The 14,708-nt window shown below is 49.1% G+C and overlaps 2 long non-coding RNA genes and 1 other non-coding gene across 3 annotated transcripts in view; 1 reads left to right on the forward strand and 2 right to left on the reverse strand.

Moving 5' to 3' along the window:
- LOC144671621 (uncharacterized) overlaps positions 1–11,220 on the reverse strand; it is a 438,257-nt gene extending 427,037 nt beyond the window's left edge. The window contains exons 1-2 of the long non-coding RNA XR_013573961.1: positions 11,163–11,220; positions 10,184–11,062 (exon numbers count right to left, since the gene is read on the reverse strand). This is a non-coding gene — a long non-coding RNA (uncharacterized LOC144671621). The remainder of the gene's footprint in view (positions 1–10,183; positions 11,063–11,162) is intronic.
- The window catches only part of LOC144671634 (uncharacterized), a 71,747-nt gene continuing 57,986 nt past the window's right edge, over positions 948–14,708 (forward strand). The window contains exon 1 of the long non-coding RNA XR_013573973.1: positions 948–1,022. This is a non-coding gene — a long non-coding RNA (uncharacterized LOC144671634). The remainder of the gene's footprint in view (positions 1,023–14,708) is intronic.
- Positions 12,902–13,064, reverse strand: LOC144671674 (U1 spliceosomal RNA). The gene has a single exon (XR_013573987.1). It is a non-coding gene; the product is annotated as a U1 spliceosomal RNA (small nuclear RNA).

Raw genomic sequence — 14,708 nt, forward strand, 5'->3', positions numbered from 1 at the left:
CTTCCCCCACTCCCTCTCTTGCCCCCCACTCCCTCTCTTCCCCCCCACTCCCTCTCTTCCCCCCAACTCCCTCTCTTCCCCCAACTCCCACCCTTCCCCCAACTCCCTCTCTTCTCCCCCACTCCCTCTCTTCCCCCCCCCACTCCCTCTATCCCCCCCCATTCCCTCTCTCCCCCCCCCTACTCCATCTCTCCCCTCCACCCACTCCTTCTCTTCTCCCCCGCCATCTGCCCTTGCTTCCTCTCCCCACCCCATGACCCTGGCTCCTCTCCAACCAGCCCCCTACCTCCCGGTGCCTCTCCAAACCCGCTTCCCCCCATCAACACTGAGGGGGTGCCGCGCTGTCGGAGGGTCGGTGCCAAAGGAGATGTTGGCCTTCAGGTGAAATTTTAAAACGAGATCCCCATCTGCCTTCTTAGTGCGTGTAAAAGATCCCACGGCCACTATTTGGAAGAAGAGCAGGGGGAAGGTCTCCCCGGTGTCCTGGGGCCAATATTTACCCCTCAACCAACATCACTAAAAAACCTGATCTGGATCATTATCACATTGATGTTTGTGGGAGCTTGCTGTCCGAAAATTGGCCGCCACGTTTCCTACATTACTACAGCGAACATACTTTTGGAAAAGTATTTAATTGGCTGTGAAAAGCTTTAGCCATCCTGGGAAGGTGAAGGCGCCAGAGAAATGCAAGTCTCTGTTTTCAAAGTTGCTGAAGTTGTCTCTGCAATACCGCCCTTTGCCCACCTGGTGGCGCCGCTGCTCAGTTTTAAATTTGGATCAGCAGCGCCATCTAATGGCTGAACTCCTTTAATACAGGAACAACAACAAAAAACAACTTGCATTTATATAGCGCCATTAATACTGCAAAAAAGTTCCCCTATGCACATCAGGGTTTTGTAAATGAGTCAAAAGTTTTTCCAGAGCCACCTAAGCAGATACTAGGGACTAAAAGCTTAGACAATGAAGTTTTTAAGGGGCATCTTAAAGGAAGGGAGATAGAGGATTAGGATGGGAATTCCAGAGTTTAGGGCCCCAGGCAGCTGAAGGCACGGCCGCCAATGTTGGAGCGATGGAAATCGGGGGATGCTCAAGGGGCTGAAAGGAGCGCAGAGATTTTGGAGGGTTGTTGTGGCTGGAAGAGGTTACAGAGATAGGGAGGGTTACAGAAGCTGAAGGAAGTTACAGAGATAGAGAGGGTTATAAGGGTTGGAAGAGTTTACAGAGATAGGGAGGTTTGTATGGGCTGGAGGAGGTTAAAGGGATAGGGACGGTTGTAGGGGCTGGAGGAGGTTACAGAGATAGGGACGGTTGTAGGGGCTGGAGGAGGTTACAAAGATAGGGAGGGTTGCAGGGGCTGGAGGAGGTTATAGAGATAGGAAGGGTTATAAGGGTTGGAAGAGTTTACAGAGATAGGGAGGGTTATAGGGGGTTGGAAGAGGTTAAAGAGATAGGGAGGTTTGTATGGGCAGGAGGAGGTTAAAGGGATAGGGACAGTTGTAGGGGCTGGAGGAGGTTACAAGGATAGGGAGGGTTATACGGGGTTGGAAGAGGTCACAGAGTTTCTCCAGTGCATCTTGTAGATGGTACATACTGCTGCAAATGTGTGTCGGTAGTGGAGAGAGTGAATATTTGTAAAAGGGGTGCCATCAAGCGGGCTGCTTTGTCCTGGACGGTGTCCAGCTTCTTGAGTGTTGTGGGAGCTACACTCATCCAGGGCAAGTGGAGAGTTTCCATCAGAGACTCCTGACTTGTGCCTTGTAGATGGTGGACAGACTTTGGGGAGTCAGGAGGTGAGTTACTCACCGCAGGATTCCCAGCCCCTGGCCTGCTCTTGTAGCCACAGTGTTTATATGGCTAGTCCAGTTCAGTTTCTGGGTGGAGAGAAGGCACCAATCTCTCCCCGATTCTAGGCGTGGAGGTCCTGTGGAAGAATTGACCAGATCCACCAAAGGAGAGCAGCTGGTGACACAGGATGTTCATCCAGGGAGAGTCCCGAACCTCGTAATCCCACCCCCCGCACCCACCAAGCCAAAGCCACCAACTGCAGCTGCATTGGGAAACTCTCCAAGATCATGTTCTACACTGATGACAGTAAAGATCATGGAAGGCAGGGAACTTTTGTATAAACTTAATAGTGTCCAAAATACAATTGTAAGTACCAATACATTATTGAACTTATTCAGTGTAATAAATAAATGTCCCTAAAACACCAAATTGGTCAATTCCTTTTCCTGATCTCCTGTCGATTTGGATATTCTGAAATTATCATCTCAGACTCACTGATGACAAGTTGGTGACAAGGACTCATTGTCAGTGGGAAGTGATTCTGATTTCAGTCCTGAACTATGATCTCCACAAGGAAGCACTGAATGGTCTCCTTATTTAAGGAAGGATGTAAATGCGTTGGAAGCAGTTCAGAGAAGGTTTACCAGACCAATACCTGGAATGGGTGGGTTGGACGGACTCGAAGAGTAAGATCCTGAGGGGTCTTGACAGGGTGGATGTGGAGAGGATGTTTCCTCTTGTGGGAGAATCTAGAACTTGGGGCTCATGGTTTAAAAATAAGAGGTTGCCCATTTAAGACAGAAATGAGAAATTTCTCTCTGAGGGTTGTCTGGAGGATCAGAATCCCCTCCAACTGGGAAACATATGAAATTAAAAATCCAGACCCACAGACCTGTTTTGACTTCATTTTGAAAATATAAAATACAAAATTTTTATTTGGAACAATATACTTTCATAAAATATTTGAAAAAACATTACAAGGCATTTCGAAATGGCCATCACAAAAAATGCAATCATATTCCACTTTTCCACACAGGACATGAGGTGTTTCAATGGAATCAATATTACAGACATTTCAATATGGTCATTACAGAGAGTCAGACAGTGCAAAGCTGTTCACTTTATCGACATACATCATGTTAACACTCTGAGGTGCTTCAATACAATGATGATATATTTAGTATTCACTGTATACTTTCCGTCTGAATCGTACAGCCCGAGGGGTCTATACAATTCCCAGCCCCTCGGTGCACTGTAGCTGAAAGGTCTTAGACAGCGACCTTTCCCCATTGCGCCTTTGTGGCGGCTGCCCCCAAGCTCTAATACATCCCTCAGCACGTAGTCCACGGTGCCTCATTGTGGGTGGGGGGAGAGAGAGTGATGGGGGGAGGGCTGGCCCCTGCAGGGCAGTGGTGGTGTTGGGGGGGGAGCCTCCACAGCGCAGAGGGTTATACGTTCATATGTAACAATCATCCATTCTGGGCTGATTTTCCCCTCCCTGACACAGGCTCAATGCTGGGGAAACTCAGTCGGTGCTGGACAGTCCCGTTCCCCAGAAGGTTTTCTTTTCCAGCCGCTTCATCCTGATGCTCAGGTGCTGTTGTCACAAGGCCCCGTGTTTCATCTGGACAGGTCACCTCTGTCAAAGGAACATCCTTAGATGCTTCATTTCGATTGTTCGACTGTCGATTCCTAGGAGAGAAAAACCAGCAGAGTTCAGGTGACATTAAAAGAATCCAACACTTTGGACAAGTGTGTAAAGGAGCCGTTCAGGAGCACAGACCGATTAAATTACACTCAACATCCTGGGTACCAATAGCAGCTGGAAAATGGGTCACAGGAGCTGCACGGTGATGGAGCACAGAGTGTAGAGGAGAGGAGGCTCATAGGGGAGGCAATGGGCAAGAGCTGGACACTCCATAAGAGCTGTGCTGACCGAGGCACCAGACAAATAGAAAAATGCCAGCTCACCCTCAATATTGGAGAAGAAGAATTGATGAGGATCTCGGTTAACACTGAGCTCAAGATGATGGGGATCAGATCAGACACGAGGAGGTTGGGAGTGTCCGGGCTCTCCAGACTGATCCTGAAGGATTGAGAGGAGCCACAGATGGACAGGATATTCCTTGATGTGCTCAAGCCCAATCCAGCAGTGACCAAACAGGTTAACAGACACAGAAATATCGCGATGGAGAGTCAGAGGACAGAGTTAGAGAGTCTGTAATAATCTCCCCTCCCCACCGCTGGGTGGGCGAGAGGTGGGCAGGGAGATGGGGATGTTGAAGGAGACAAGGAAATCCAAGATGGCTGCCCCAGTGATGGAAACCACTGATGGCCGGGTCACAGGGTGCTGAGATTGAGCAAGAACTTGCATTTATATAGCAGCCTTATTGTCCAAAGGTGCCTAACAGGGGAAAGCGTGAGCCACATAAGGAGATATTAGGACAGGTGACCAAAGTCTTGATCAAAAGGTGGTAGGTTTTAAAGAGCGCCTGAAAAGGAGAGGTTTACGGAGGGAATTCCAGAGCTTAGGGCCCAGGCAGCTGACATCACGACCGCCAATGGTGGAGTGATGGAAATCAGGGGATGGTCAAGAGGCCAGAGAGATGAGCACAGGCAGCTCAAAGTGTATCGCTGTACACAACCTTTCCACAACACTAAATGTAATAAAACTAAACTGGAATTAACAATGGGAGCCGTGGAACATTCTAGAACTCACCATCTTTGCCGTGTTTGGAATATGAAAACCACAATTACAGCAACAAGAAGAACAGGAATTCCGATTCCCAATCCCACTCTTGCTCCAGTAGAGAGTCCAGAATCTATGGACAGAATGAAGACATTAACAGACTGGGACACACTCACAAAACTAACAGCAGAGACCTTCAGCACCTAGTGTTTCAGAACCAACCCCAGTACAAACAGATCCCTGGTTAATCCTAGTCCTGGAGGGACGTGGGAGGTTAGATACCAATAATCACACACACACACCAGGCCACCCCACAGCTCCTTTCACGCACACACTGTCCCACAATGTGATGGATACATGCTTTCCAATCGACATAACTGGACACTGACCAGCAGCAACCTCCCTCCAGTTAAACCCAACAGTCCGCTGAAATAGAGCGGGAATTTTAATTAAATCAGGAAAGGAAAGCCACGGGATTGGGTGGAACGCTGATTTACACCCAGGTCAATATTACTCCCCACTGACTTCAACCAGTGTTACACACAATCCCGTCAGTTTCCCAATAGGAGGGTTCGGTTAAAATTGTACCAAGACTTTCCACACAGGATTCCAGAGACACTAATGCTAGTGGGAAGCAGGAATCCTCACTTCTGTATCTGAGGGACAGGAAGGTGAGATTCAAAAAACAGAAATAACAATTCCAAGTAGTTTAAGGGCCAGTTACAGGTAACAGTGACCCACACCACTCACTCTCACAGAATCATTCTATGGTGAAATATCACACAGCATTTCAAACATTCTAATGTTACTACCTGTCTCTGCAGCATGTTCAAATGTAAGAGCTGAAAACACATGCAGTAGCTTAGAAACAGATTTACCTGGTACCTGTGTGTGTTCTAAAGAAAACAACATGTGTTTAGTACTGTGTGTGAAACAAACTGCAGAAATGTTCAAAGACTCTATCGGGCTTTAGGGAAACACATCCTGGGAGGAACGGGATTTGGGTCAAACTGATCGGGAAGGATCAGGAACAGGGTCGGCAAAGTGAAAAATCCAACAGGATTGCATTAACTGTGGGGGGAGTAGAATGGAAGTTTTCCAGAGTTACCCTGAGCAGGATCATTCCCAGCAGCCTACATCCCCCTGTAGAGAGAATCCCCCCAGGATCCTGGGTCTACTGGGATACACTTTCAAGGCAAGTGCACTGGGTCTTGTAAAGGCTGCCTGAGAGGTGTGATGGGCCCCACCTCCCCAACATCTGGAGATGGATAGAGCTCTTTGCTGGAGAGTGAGTGCAGCTTGATAGCTCCATTAACTCCTTCCATCACCCAGTTTGACAGCTCTGTCCTTCAGGGCTCAGTCTGCTCAGTCAGTGGTGCTATTACTGACCCAGCCTTAATGATGGACATTGAAGACCTCACTCAGTACATTCTGTGTCCTCGCTACCCTCAGTGCTTCCTCCAAGTGGCATTCAACATGCAGGAGTACTGATTCATCAGCTGAGGGGGGGCAGCTTGATAACACTGTTAACTCCTTCCATCAGTGAGTATGACTATATCACCCAGCTCTCCCAGCATGGACACTAGTCCCCAGATGTTAGTGAGGGGATATTGCAGAGTCCACTGGGCTGGGTGGGTCTTTGTTGTTTCCTGATTCCATAACTGGGTCACATACAGTGATCTGTTCAATTTTAGTCTTTTTTTTCTCATGGTTTGATTCTGATTGAAGTGGCCGAGCAAGTCAGAGGACAGTTAAAAGTCAACCAGGTTATTGTGGGACTGGAGTCACATAGAGACCAGACTGGGTAAGGATGGCAGGTTTCCTTCCCTAAAGGGATATTCGTGAACCAGTTGGGGTTTTACAACAATCCAACAGCTTCAGCGTCACTTTTATTGGAACCAACTTTATATTTCCAGATTTTTATTTAATAAACTGAATTTAAATTCTGGGTGTGCCATGGAGGGATTTGAACTCTCATCCTCTGAATCATTAGTCCAGGCCTCTGTATAACTAGTCTAGTAACATAACCACTGAACGACCAAACCCATACAGAGATTAAATACAGAATACCTGAAACAGAAACCTCTCACCTCTTAGAGAGATGACCAAGATCAGTTTGCTCCCAATAATAGCCCACACTCGTGTTCCTGTAAATCTGACACTGATACTGGTTCATGTCAGACTTCCTGAGGTCAGAGATCAGAACCAACCAGCTGCCCTGTTCCAGTTGATCTTTGAACAGTTTTGTTCTGTTTCTGAACCATGCGTCTTGTCCTGTCAACCGGGGGGGGGGGGGGGGGGGAAGAGAGAGAAGTTGTGGGGGGGCGGTGGTGGTTGTAGCGACAAGCAAGCAGTGATAGGAGCAGATAATCAAAAGATGTCACAGACAAAGGAACAAAGACGTGTAAAAGGTGGTGATATTATCTAAGAGAATGTGCTAATTAAGAATGGATGGCAGGACACTCAAGGTACAGCTCTAGTGGGGGTGGGGTGGAAAGACTGACAGGGCATTACAGGTATAGATTTAGAAATAATGGAAATAGGTGGGAAAAGAAAAATCTATATAATTCGGAAAAAACAAAAGGGAGTCGGTAGGCTTGTAATGGATATTGGTGGACAGTCTATCACCAGAAATTGAGACAGAGAAGTCAAGGAAGGAAAGGTAAGTGTCAGAGATGGACCATGTGAAAATGATGGAGGGGTGGAGATTAGAAGCAAAATTAATAAATTTTTCAAGGTCCCGACGAGAGCATGAAGCAGCACCGAAGTAGTCATCGATGTACCGGAGAAAGAGTTGTGGGAGGGGGCTGGAGTAGGACTGGAACAAGGAATGTTCCACATACCCCATAAAGAGACAGGCATAGCTGGGGCCCATGCGGGTACCCATAGCCACACCTTTTATTCGGAGGAAGTGAGAGGAGTTAAAGGAGAAATTGTTCAGTGTGAGAACAAGTTCAGCCAGACGGAGGAGAGTAGTGGTGGATGGGGATTGTTCGGGCCTCTGTTCAAGGAAGAAGCTAAGGGCCCTCAGACCATCCTGGTGGGCGATGGAGGTATAGAGGGATTGGACGTCCATGGTGAAGAGGAAGGGGTTGGGGCCAGGGAACTGGAAATTGTTGATGTGACGTAAGGTGTCAGAGGAATCACGGATGTAGGTGGGAAGGGACTGGACAAGGGGAGAGAGAATGGAGTCAAGATAACAAGAAATGAGTTCCGTGGGGCAGGAACAGGCTGACACGATTGGTCTGCCGGGACAGTCCTGTTTGTGGATTTTGGGCAGGAGGTAGAAGCGGGCCGTCCGAGGTTGGGCGACTATCAGGTTGGAAGCTGTGGGAGGAAGATCTCCAGAGGAGATGAGGTCAGTGACAGTCCTGGAAACAATGGCTTGATGTTCAGTAGTGGGGTCATGGTCCAGGGAGAGGTAGGAGGAAATGTCTGCGAGTTAGCGCTCAGCCTCTGCGAGGTAGAGGTCAGTGCGTCAAACAGCAACAGCACCACCCTTGTCAGCGGGTTTGATGACAATGTTGGGGTTGGACCTGAGAGAACGGAGTGCAGTAAGTTCAGAGAGAGACAGATTAGAATGGGTGAGAGGAGCAGAGAAATTGAGACGACTAATGTCATGCCGACAGTTCTCAATGAAAAGATCAAGAGAAGGTAAGAATCCAGGGGGAGGGGTCCAGGTGGAGGGAGAATATTGGAGGTGGGTAAAAGGATCCGTTGAACGGGTAGAGGACTCCTGCCCAAAGAAGTGAGCACGGAGAAAAAGACGGTGGAAGAAGAGTTCAGCATCGTGCTGAGCCCGAAATTCATTGAGATGAGGGCGTAAGGGTATGAAACTAAGTCCTTTGCTGAGCACTGAACGTTCAGCGTCGGAGAGGGGAAGGTCAGGGAGTATAGTGAATACGCGGCTGGGGCTGGGTTGGAAGATGGGGTGGGGACGGAGGGACAGGCAGGGGTGGAGGGTCCTGGATGGGTGTTGGTGTCGATGAGTTGTTGGAGCTTGCGTTCCTTAGCAATTGAGCGAAAGAGAAAAAGTTTCTTGTTGAGGCGTCGGATGAGACGAAGAATAAAATGAAACTGGGGGCACGCGCAGCTTTGAAAAAGGGTGCGGCGGTGCTGCTGGAGGGAGAGGTCGAGTGTGTTCATATGGCGGCGCATGGCACTGAGTGTGGATCTCAGAATGCGACGGGAACAGCAGTCCGAGAAACGTTTTATGTCCCGGAGATACCTGTAATCCTGGGTGGGTTCGAAACAAGAGGGATGGAATTTCAGTTGAAATCCACCTGGGGTAAGTCGGAGACGGAGACAGTCACTGAGAAAGGAAATATGGCTGTGAAAGCGGGTTTTAGTAAACACCTTGTCAAACACCAGGAGAGAAATGGAAAGCAATGAAGGTGAACAATGTAGAAGAGAGATACAGAAATCCTGTCGGAGAGCAGAGCAGTACTTCTTCAAGGTAGACATTTCTTGAAGAGGAGTGGCAGTCAATTAAAAACAGAGATAAAAACAAAATACTACTGCGGATGCTGGAAATCCAAAACAAAAACATAATTACCTGGAAAAACTCAGTCAGATAAACCCAGAGACCGCTATCTGTATTAAAGGGGTTTATCCAGGAGATGATGAGGTGAATAAAGGTCAGTATTGCAGGGAATCCTTTTAGCAACTGTGAAAAAGGACTTAGATTTATATACTGCCTTCACACACCAAGGCTATTTACACCTAATAGTTTTTGAAGACTCCTCACTGTTGTAAAGTAGGAAATAACACAAATGGAGGCAGAGCAACTTCACAAAACTGGCATCATCAGAAACAACCCCAGCTTATCTGAGAGAGAAACTCCCTGCTCCCGAACCGAATCGTGGCTGTCGGAGTTTCTGCATCAGAGATGGGAGACAGAACTTTGGTTAAAGAACTCGTCCAAAAGACAACATCTCCCTGTGTGGTGTCGCATCATTACCAACCCTGCGACAGTGCGGAACTCCCTCAGTACCATACCCCTGAGAGTGCGGCACTGCCTCGGTAATGACCCTCCGACAGTGCGGCACTGCCTCGGTAATGACCCTCCGACAGTGCGGCACTGCCTCGGTAATGACCCTCCGACAGTGCGGCACTGCCTCGGTAATGACCCTCCGACAGTGCGGCACTGCCTCGGTAATGACCCTCCGACAGTGCGGCACTGCCTCGGTAATGACCCTCCGACAGTGCGGCACTGCGTCAGTAATGACCCTCCGACACTGCGGAGCTCCCTCGGTACCAATCCACTGATAGTGCGGCACTGCCTTGCTAAAGACCCCGACAGTGCGGAGCTCCCTCAGTACCAAGCCCCTGACAGTGCGGCGCTGCTTCGCTAATGACCCGCCAACAGTGCTGTTCAAAACCCGCAACAGACACGTGAGCTCATAAGAAATGCTGACGTTCCCACTGCAGTACTGCGGGAGTGCTACAGTGTTCGAAGTTCCGTGTTTCAGTCGAGACATTGAACTAAGGGCCCCTTTGGCCCTCTCCCATGGATGAAAGTGATCCTACAGCCAGTACTGGCAGTGGTATAGGTGACTTCCTCCAGGTTTATTTGCCAATATTTGGCCATCAACCAACATCCCTAGCAGAGCTCTAGGTTACCAGGAAAGATGCAATATAAACACAGGTCTGTCTTTAACGTTGGAATCATCTTGGAAGTGATGGGAGAAAACTGAAATTGGAACTTACCTGTCTGAGATACGTTGAACTGCTGGTTGGGGGTCTCTCCTCGTGTCGCTATGATTCAGAACATGTTTCACTGTCTGTGCGGCCTCAACACACACGATTTTCAATGACTTCCACACTTCAGGATAAACTGGAGCTTCCTCATTGTTGTGGTGATTGAGTTTACTGCAGTATCCAGCACACGTTGATCAATCCATGTAGTTGCTGTTGGTCTTGTTTCAGTGTCTGAGGCACAATGAACATACTCACGGTTGCGGTTTTTTAACCAGGTACTTTTTATTACAATCCCAACTTGTTGCCTCTACCCCGGTGAGCAGAGGTGAGAATTCCAGTCACTTTGATACTGGGTTGACATCCAGCGGGGGAACTGGTGCCTGATGGGAGTGGAAGTCAACCCACTGCCCATTGTATCTACCCAGACCCTCCTGGTAGCTCATTGTTAGTCAGGATAAGGACATGTCCAGATAAAAAGAGTCTTCCTTATGGAGCACAATCCACTGGAGGTAAAAGCAGGGGAAGGAATGAGTTGTTTCATCTTTACAATGAAATATTAATTATCGAGATGGGAGTGTCTTTGGCGAAGCCGACATTTATTGTCCATCCCGAGACGCCCCTTGAGAAGGTGGTGATGGGCCGCCTTCTTCACCCGTTTCAGCCCCGTGTGGTGAAGGGGCTCCCACGGAGCCGTTAGGGAGGCAGTTCCAGGATTTTGACCCAGTGACGATGAAGGAACGGCCGGTATATCTCCAAGTCGAGGCGGTGTGTGTGTGTGACTGGGAGGGGAGCTTGGAGGTGATGCTGTTCCCAGGCTCCTGCTGCCCTTGTCCTTCTCGGGGAGGCTGGAGGTTGTGGCTTTGGGAGGTTTTATTGAAGAAAGTGGGACTGGGAACAGAAGAGAAAGAAAACTTGTTATAATAAAAGCAAAAATACTGCAGATGCTGCAAGTTTAAACTAAAAACAGAACAGCTCTGAAAGCACCAACATTAAACTGGAATCATTAACTGTTTCCCTCCTGATCTGCTCAGTGTTTCCAGAATTTTCCAATTTCACAAACTCAACCGGATGACGTCGCCTCCCCACCCACAGGAGCGAAACCAGAGTCAAAGCCAATCAGCTGCCGGGTCGCCCTGTCAATCAGTCCTGGCACCGCCCCCGCGCAAACCGGATCCAATCAGCTGCCGGGTCGCCCTGTCAGTCCGTCCTCGCTCCGCCCCCGCGCAAACCGGATCCAATCAGCTGCCGGGTCGCCCTGTCAATCCGTCCTCGCTCCGCCCCCGCGCAAACCGGATCCAATCAGCTGCCGGGTCGCCCTGTCAATCAGTCCACGCCCCGCCCCGGCACAAACCAGATCCAATCAGCTGCTGAGTCTTTACTCCTCTCAGCACCTTTGCTGCCGCCATTTTCTCCAGTTGTCAGTTTTTTTGCTGATTCTGTTCCCTCTCCAATCCGGACAGTTTAATCCGGTATCAGCAGGAGGAACCGCACGGTCCCCTCTCCGGTTTTCACTGAGGGACCCGCAGCTCCTTTTCCATCCATTCCCCGAGAGAGGGATCCGCTCAGAGCCGGGGACAGGGGGACAACAGGAGAGGGAGAAACGGGTTAGAAACACAATCCCGGAGTGAGAGAAATAAAATCCGCCAGAATTAAAAATAACCGGATGGTAGTGAAATCAGCAAAACATCAAAATCAACAGAAAATTAAATCTCAGTTACAACCGGAACATAAAAACTCAACATCAACCTCCACATGGAACTAACTCAATCTGAACACGTGCAGAAAGTGTGTCACGTGATGAGCAGGACCATGGCTTCACAACCGCGGGGGGGTGGATCATTCCAGGTCTCACCTCCCTCTCCCCCCGGGGCTGAAGTGAACAGTTTCCCGGGAGCCGACACTCGGATTATTTACTCCATCCAATCCCTTCAGGGGAAAAGCAGCTTTGAACCCGGCTATTCATGACAGAAACTGGAACATAATTTTCACCCCCCCCCAATTCAGTAACAATGGGACAGTGCGGCCACCGCCCCGCCCCGCCCCGCCCCGCCCCGCCCCGCAGGGCCCGGCCCCGCCCCGCCCCGCCCCGCCCCGCAGGGCCCGGCCCCGCCCCGCCCCGGAATAACAGATTCTGCTTTCAAAGGGAGAGACGTCATTTCCGGGACAGAGACTGGCCAACTCCTTTCAGGGTTCGTGGGGTTTTCACCTCCAGCCCAACCATCCGGCGATGATCCTTTATTTAATAGTTTTTATTTCTTAACTTATTAACTTTTTAAATTGGTTCAGTGAGAATGAACCCAGAGTCTGGTTCTTGTATTAAAAGGGTTCAGTCAGATATACCCAGAGTCTGGTTCCTGTATTAAAGGGGTTCAGTCAGATAAACCCAGAGTCTGGTTTCTGTATTAAAGGGGTTCAGTGAGAATAAACCCAGAGTCTGGTTCCTGTATTAAAGGGGTTCAGTGAGAATAAACCCAGAGTCTGGTTCCTGTATTAAAGGGGTTCAGTCAGATAAACCCAGAGCCTGGTTCCTGTATTAAAGAGGTTCAGTCAGATAAACCCAGAGTCTGGTTCCTGTATTAAAGGGGTTCAGTGAGAATAAACCCAGAGTCTGGTTCCTGTATTAAAGTGGTTCAGTCAGATAAACCCAGAGCCTGGTTTCTGTATTAAAGGGGTTCAGTCAGATAAACCCAGAGACCGGTTCCTGTGTTAAAGGGTTCATTTTTTTTTCAGGGGAGAGCACGAACGCAGTCCCTCATTACCACAAGTTTTGCAGTCGAGTATCCCGCATTTGGGGACATCGCAGGCGGCAGCACACCCGAAGTGCAATGGTCTGGCCTGGTCCTGGGAGAACCAGCTTCATGATCATAGTCACTCCCCAGCCAGAGAGTCAGTCACTTGATGGCGCTGCTGAGCACCAGCGCCACCAGGTGAACAAAGGCCGGTATTGCAGGGAGATTATTGAGCGTCTTTGATGACAGGACTTGCATTGATATAGCAGCTTTCATGGCCACAAGATCTCCCAAAGTGATTTATAATCAACAACATACTTACAATAAAATAATATACAAACTGCGAAGTGAATTCTTTTTGAACCATGGTAATGCATGAAATGCGGTAGTGAATTTGTGCACAGCAAGATCCCACAGTCATACAGAGTCATACGGACTCGAAATGTTAACTATGTTCCTCTCCGCAGATGCTACCAGACCTGCTGAGTTTTTCCAGGTATTTTTAGTTTTGTTTTTAAGCTCCCACAAATGCTGGGTCAGGACAAAAGCAGATCACCTGTTTTTAATGATGTGGGTTTAGGGATAAATATTGGGCCCAGGTCTCAGGGAAAACTCCCCCCCGATTAACTTCCAAATAGTGACCATGGGATTTTTCTCATTGCTCTGAGAGAGCAGACAGGCTTCGGTTTAATGTTTCATCCGAACAACAGCATATCCAACAGTGCAGCTCTCCCGGCATGTGGACCCTCCGACAGTGCAGCGCTCCCTCAGTACTGACTCTCTGACAGTGCAGCGCTCCCTCAGTACTGACGCTCTGGCAGTGCAGCGCTCCCTCAGTACTGACTCTCTGACATTGCAGTGCTCCCTCAGTACTGACTCTCTGACAGTGCAGCGCTCCCTCAGTACTGACACCCCAAAAGTGCAGCACTCCCTCAGTACTGACCCTCCGACAGTGCAGCACTCCCTCAGTACTGACCCTCCGACAGTGCAGCACTCCCTCAGTACTGACCCTCCTTCAGTGCGGCACTCCCTCAATACTGACCCTCTGACAGTGCAGCACTCCCTCAGTATTGCACTGGGAATGTTAGACTGGATATGGGGCTCATGTCTCCGGAATGGGATTCAGAAGTGAGAGTGTTCCCCACTCAGTCATTGTTGGACTTTAATACAGACACTCAGCACTGGATCAATGCTGTCCTGAACTGGATCCCAGTAGATGTGAAACCCAGTCTGCATATTCAAGGCTGAGAGTTTTTGACTCAAAGCGAATTCCAGGATATGATGATCAGGTGGAAAGTGGAGTTGATGTAGATCAGGCATGATCTTAATGAGGGGGGAACAGTGTTGAGGGGCTGAATGTCCTCCTCCTGCTCCTATTTGTGGTATGTCTGAAATGGATGTTCCCAGTATGGGATGGACAGTCCTGCCTATTCCCCTGACCCTTAGTGTGTAGTCAAGACCCGATGGAGTGAGGGACTGAAACCTCCCCCAATATTCCAGCTACCCTGTGGTTCAGTGGGTAGCTCTGAGTCTGAAAGTCGTGAGTTCACAGAGCCGCTCCAGAGAGCTGAGCATGAAATTCAGGCCAACACCAGCTTCGCTGCGATGCCAGATTAAACCTCCCCACATCTCTCTTCCCTTCTTTGAGAGTCTGCCTACAACTTTGAATATGTTTTTTCTCCTAATATCCCCTCATGTGGATCTGGCTAAAGGACCATCTGGACCCCAGAGGGAAAAGATGCCTCAGCCAGAGCAGCAGCTAATATTGATCTCAGTGCTCAGTGTGAGAGAGGGGAATGACTTGT

Source organism: Cetorhinus maximus, chromosome 33 (genome assembly GCF_964194155.1).
Source record: "Cetorhinus maximus chromosome 33, sCetMax3.hap1.1, whole genome shotgun sequence".
NCBI lineage: Eukaryota > Metazoa > Chordata > Chondrichthyes > Lamniformes > Cetorhinidae > Cetorhinus > Cetorhinus maximus.